The following is a 5302-nucleotide window of genomic DNA, read 5'->3' on the forward strand; positions in this document are numbered from 1 at the left end:
ATAGGTCACGTACTTTCAAGGAAAACATCGTGACATTCGGCTTACGCGATTTAGGAACATCACCGGAAAATTATGTCAGTATGGCCGGACGGAAATTTGCACGACGTACAGTGTCGTACAAAGGCGCCGATTGCGCCGAAATAGGCGAAGGAGTTATTACTAGTGTTTCTGCTATGCATTGCCTGGATCGTTATCACCCTAGAAAACTTCTTCATTTTTTCGAAAGCTCGGACAAGTATTGCCCCTATTCACGTTCATATACATACTATATATATGTACTTAGCAAGGCACTAGAGCTTCGTAAATGAGGTAGTGGAAAATACTACGAATAAGATAATCATGTGTAAAAGTATCATCTGTATTGAGAATGAGATTTTCACTCTGCAGCGGAGTGTGCGCTGATATGAAACTTCTTGGCGGATTAAAACTGTGTGGTGGACCGTGACTCGAACCCGGGACCTTAGCCTTTCGCGGGCAAGTGCTCTACCATCTGAGCTACCCAAGCACGACTCACACCCCGTCCTCACAGCCTTACTTCTGTCAGTACCTCATCTCCTACCATCCAAAATTTACAGAAGCTCTCCTGTGAACCCCAGTCCGGCACACAGAGTGAAAATCTCATTCTGGAAACATCCCCCATATTGTGGCTAAGCCATGTTTCCGCAATATCCTTTCTTTCAGGAGAGCTAGTTCTGCAAGGTTCGCAGGAGAGGTTCTGTAAAGTCTGGAAGGTAGGAAAACTGGCATAAGTGAAGCTGTGAGTTGTGATTGGGTAGCTTAGTTGGTAGAGCACTTGCCCGCGGCAGGCAAAGGTCCCGAGTTCGAGTCCCGGTTCGGCAAACAGTTTTAATCTGCCAGGAAGTTTCCTATCATTTGTATTATTCGTAGAATCAGGTCGTGGTGCTTCAGTGGTATGTACAGTTACTTCCTAATCAGAAAGGTGTGATACTTGTGAAAACTGAAGAGACGGGGAGTTCTCTATGGAAACGTTGCATTGGCATCAATAGTGTATTTCATTGTAACAATACAGCAACCAGCCACTTTTTAATGCGTTTTATTTATGCCAATATGCATTTCGGGTTTGCACCCATCTTCAGCTGGCAAATTACATGGATCTTCAGTTACTACAGTAGTAACTGAAGATCCATGTAATTTGCCAGCTGAAGATGGGTGCAAACCCGAAATGCATATTGGCATAAATAAAACGCATTAAAAAGTGGCTGGTTGCTGTATTTTTACAATGAAATATCATTATCCACGGCCACGGAGCTCAACAGTCCAAATATAATGGACAAATTGTTATGAATAGTGTAATTTCTGCTTTATGTGGAATCCATCTGTTTTTGGGAAAAAGGGTCCGGTGTGCCTTTTGGTGTTGATAAGAGAAGAAACGGTAAGGGATGCGGTATTACTCGCTCTTGCTGTGTGCGGTATATGGAACGATGTGATTGTTATGCAAAACTGAGCCGCGGCGCCATTGAATTAGTACTCTGATCTGTCTGGCGCCACTGGCTCAGATTAGTATCGACTATCCCTCTTGCGGCCCCATTGCCAGTGTCTGTGACGAAGAGTTGTTATCTGTGAGTTGTGTCCTTACAATGTCTTTGCTTACCGATATATATCTGGAGTTCGCTGGCCCGAGAGGGAGACACATAGTACGGTGATTGGTGATAGTGTCGCGATAAGAGGTGGTCACGAGGTCCGAGCGGTCGAAGCAGCGAGCTGCACAAGGAGGACCCGCGCAGAGCGAAGATACCGGAGTAATTCACCGGGGTCAGCGTCGACTACGAGCAGGAGGCCGCCATCCCGTCCGTTGGTTGGCAAAATTCGTGTCGGACGTCCGCTCGTGGCCTGGCTGCCCTCTTCTCCCTGTCTTTCATGAGTATTACTCAGTATCCGCTGCGACGCACTGTGGATCCATGGAACTGGGTGCTTATAAAGAGGAGTAACATTCTGCAATCCTCGTGATGATTTGTTTCATTGTCTACCCGGCCCCCTTATTATTTTCTGGTTTGTACCCGACCCTCAGAGTTTTACTCGCTAAGGTCTTTGGTCGACTGTAGTAGCAGCGCGGTTCCGGAAGCGCCTAGAACCCCTCGGCCACAACGGCCGGCTCGTAAATACAGCCGGAACAATTGTACTAAGGCACAAGTTGGCGTTAAACAAAAGAGGGACCTTGTGATTAGATCTAGCTGTTAACCGGTTCAATTCTTTGATTGTAATTGCATATCTCAGTCAGTGGTTATAATCTGAACAACCTGTTGCACCAAGCTGTTCCTTTCTGTGTTTGAAAGAATAGCTAATTATTGGCGTATTTTTGCTGCAGCTTGTGGTTCCACCTAATGAGTTCTCTTGTAATAAGTGTTCACAAGCAATGTTTTAAGACGTTCCTTCAGAACGGTCTTAGTAACAGACAGTCAGTTTGACTTTAAAAATATTAACAGCCAACTGTCATCAGGGCTTTAGTCAAAATAAACTTGTCAGAAGGGACGGGTTGGGATCCAGTCGCACCTTGGATGCCAATTGAAATTAAGAGTTTGGTTGCTTTGAAGGATGCCTTATCATTGTCATATTGTTTGTTAATCTATGTAACGTTTGAGCCAAGGTGCACATCTTAACCCCGAACCTTTCGACATACAGCTTACCAATTAAATGTTAAGACGTCTGTTTTGAGTAATTGAATCACGCTTGTCATGAATGGTGCTTATATAGTCTTCATGTGTTGCAGAAGGACCTTTAATAAGACAGACTGTGTGCAGCGCGATAGTAAACACCGCCGTTTCACCCGATAATGGGCGGGTTGCAGGTGCGGCCATCTTGTGATCATTGTCATATTGTTTGCTGTTTTGCAATACAACGCCTCAGATTTATTTTCCAAATATTAAAAACTTATTCAACTTCAGGTTTAAGGTCAAAAGAATTTTGAAATTTTTTTGATTTTGTTAAAGAAAATTTTATCGTTGAATCCTTTGGTTATCTGTAAAACACAGTTATATATTGTTAAATAAACAGATTGTGTGAAAAGAAAGTTATGTTGGTGGGTCCTCCCTTCCACGTTTTCCGTAATTCCAGTAAGTATCACGTACCAAAAACGAAAGCAGTTGATTTTGGTAGATCGTGTTGTATAGTGAGTACGTATGTTACTGGAACGTGATCCAGTAGTTTTAAACTAGGACATTATTCATTGACGCCAACAGTCACATCTAGGATTGTGCAGTCACCTTTTCATAGACTTCCCTCCCTCTGTCTCTCCCTCACCTTTCTCTCTATGACTGAAAGAGTAAAACATAAAAGCAACACTGAACGCTGAAAATCTTCTGTCGTTTGGTTTCAGTAGATAAATGAAAGTATTGATGGTACCACCCTTTGACCTATGTTCTCAATCGTCCACTTACCTTCGTCACACTCCGCATAATGCCATTAACAACTTCTGGTACAGATTTGATGGAAGCTAGAGTAGATATACGTAAGGTTTACTGAAGCTACTCAGTGCTGTGAAGCGGCTGGTGGAGCAACAGTAACTTGTGAGTTTCTGGAATTGGACAGTTATCTATTATTGTGTAATTTACGTTTCAACAGCGTTCAGTAGCGTTTCGATAGCGTAACTGGAAGAGTTTGTTAAAAGCATAGCAGCATTAAGTTATTTAAGGACACTGCAGACGAACATTGGCGGTGGAATCGCTAGCGTATAAGAAAGGCTAGCAGTTGTATTGTTTAGTGTAACGTAAGGTAGTCCACTTTGGTTAATATGCGTGGAATTTCATGTTTCGTAGTCGTTTAAATATCGGAATACATGCTATATGTTTTGGTGTACGTCACGCAGTTTGCCACTTTGGATATATCACCGTTTTACTACATTCTCTCATTTACAGACTGATGGCTGAGCGGCTCTGAAGTAAGTGATGGATTAATGGTAGGGATTGTTATGTCACTTATCAGTCGTTTCACTTCTGGCAATGATTTGTTACTGTGCAAAAAGCCATATTAGTACACAGTGGCAAACTTTATGTTCCTCACAGGGGAACATCCCCATCGCACCCCCCTCAGATTTAGTTATAAGTTGGCACAATGGATAGGCCTTGAAAAACTGAACACAGATCAATCGAGAAAACAGGAAGAAGTTGTGTCGAGCTATGAAAAAATAAGCAATATATACAAACTGGGTCGTCCATGCGTAAGATAGGCAATATCAATGGCAGTCTGAGGCGAGGAGTTCCGTGATGTGGTGGTTAGCGTGAACAGCTGCGGAACGAGAGGTCCTTAGTTCAAATCACCCCTCGACCGAAAATTTTAACTTTTTATTTTCAGTTTATGTGAAAAACTCTTATGTTTTCGTCACTTTTTTTGGAGTGATTATTACATCCACAAGAAAACCTAAATCGGGGAAGGTAGAAGAAACTTTTCACCCATTCGCCAAGTGTACTAGTTAGGTGGGTCGACAACATATTCCTGTCATGTGACGCACATGCTGTCACCAGTGTCGTATACAAAATATCAGACTTCCTGTGGAGGAATCGGTTGACCTATGACCTTGCGATCAAATGTTTTCGGTTCCCATTGGAGAGGCACGTCCTTTCGTCAACTAATCACACGGTTTTGCGGTGCGGTCGCAAAACACAGACACTAAAATTATTACAGTGAACAGAGACGTCAATGAACGAACGGACAGATCATAACTTTGCGAAAATAAAGAAATCAAAATTTTCCGTGGAGGGCAGATTTGAATCAAGGACCTTTCGTTTCGCAGCTGTTCACGCTAACCACCGGACCACGGCGCTCCTCGCCTCGGACTGCCCTTGATATTGCCTATCTTACGCATGGACGACCCAGTTTGTATATTTTGCTTATTTTTTCATAGTTCCACACAACTTCTTCCTGTTTTCTCGATTGATCTGTGTTCAGTTTTTCAAGGCCTATCCATTGCGCCAACTTATAACTAAATCTGAGGGGGGTGCGATGGGGATGTTCCCTTGTCAGTAGCCTGGTTAGATCAGTTCAAATGAAAGAGCACACCACATCCAATAGTACGTCCGTAGAATAGCACTACTGTGTTCACACAAAAATTTTTCCAATCCGAACGGCGATTTGAGTTATATAATGACACCTTTTACACGTAAATTACACTACCGGCCATTAAAATTGCTACACCACGAAGATGACGTGGTACAGACGCGAAATTTAACCGCCAGGAATAAGATGCTGTGATATGCAGATGATTAGCTTTTCAGAGCATTCACACAAGGTTGGTGCCGGTGGCGACACCTACAACGTGCTGGCATGAGAAAAGTTTCTAACCGATTTC

Source organism: Schistocerca cancellata, chromosome 9 (assembly GCF_023864275.1).
Source record: "Schistocerca cancellata isolate TAMUIC-IGC-003103 chromosome 9, iqSchCanc2.1, whole genome shotgun sequence".
Classification (NCBI taxonomy): Eukaryota; Metazoa; Arthropoda; class Insecta; order Orthoptera; family Acrididae; genus Schistocerca; species Schistocerca cancellata.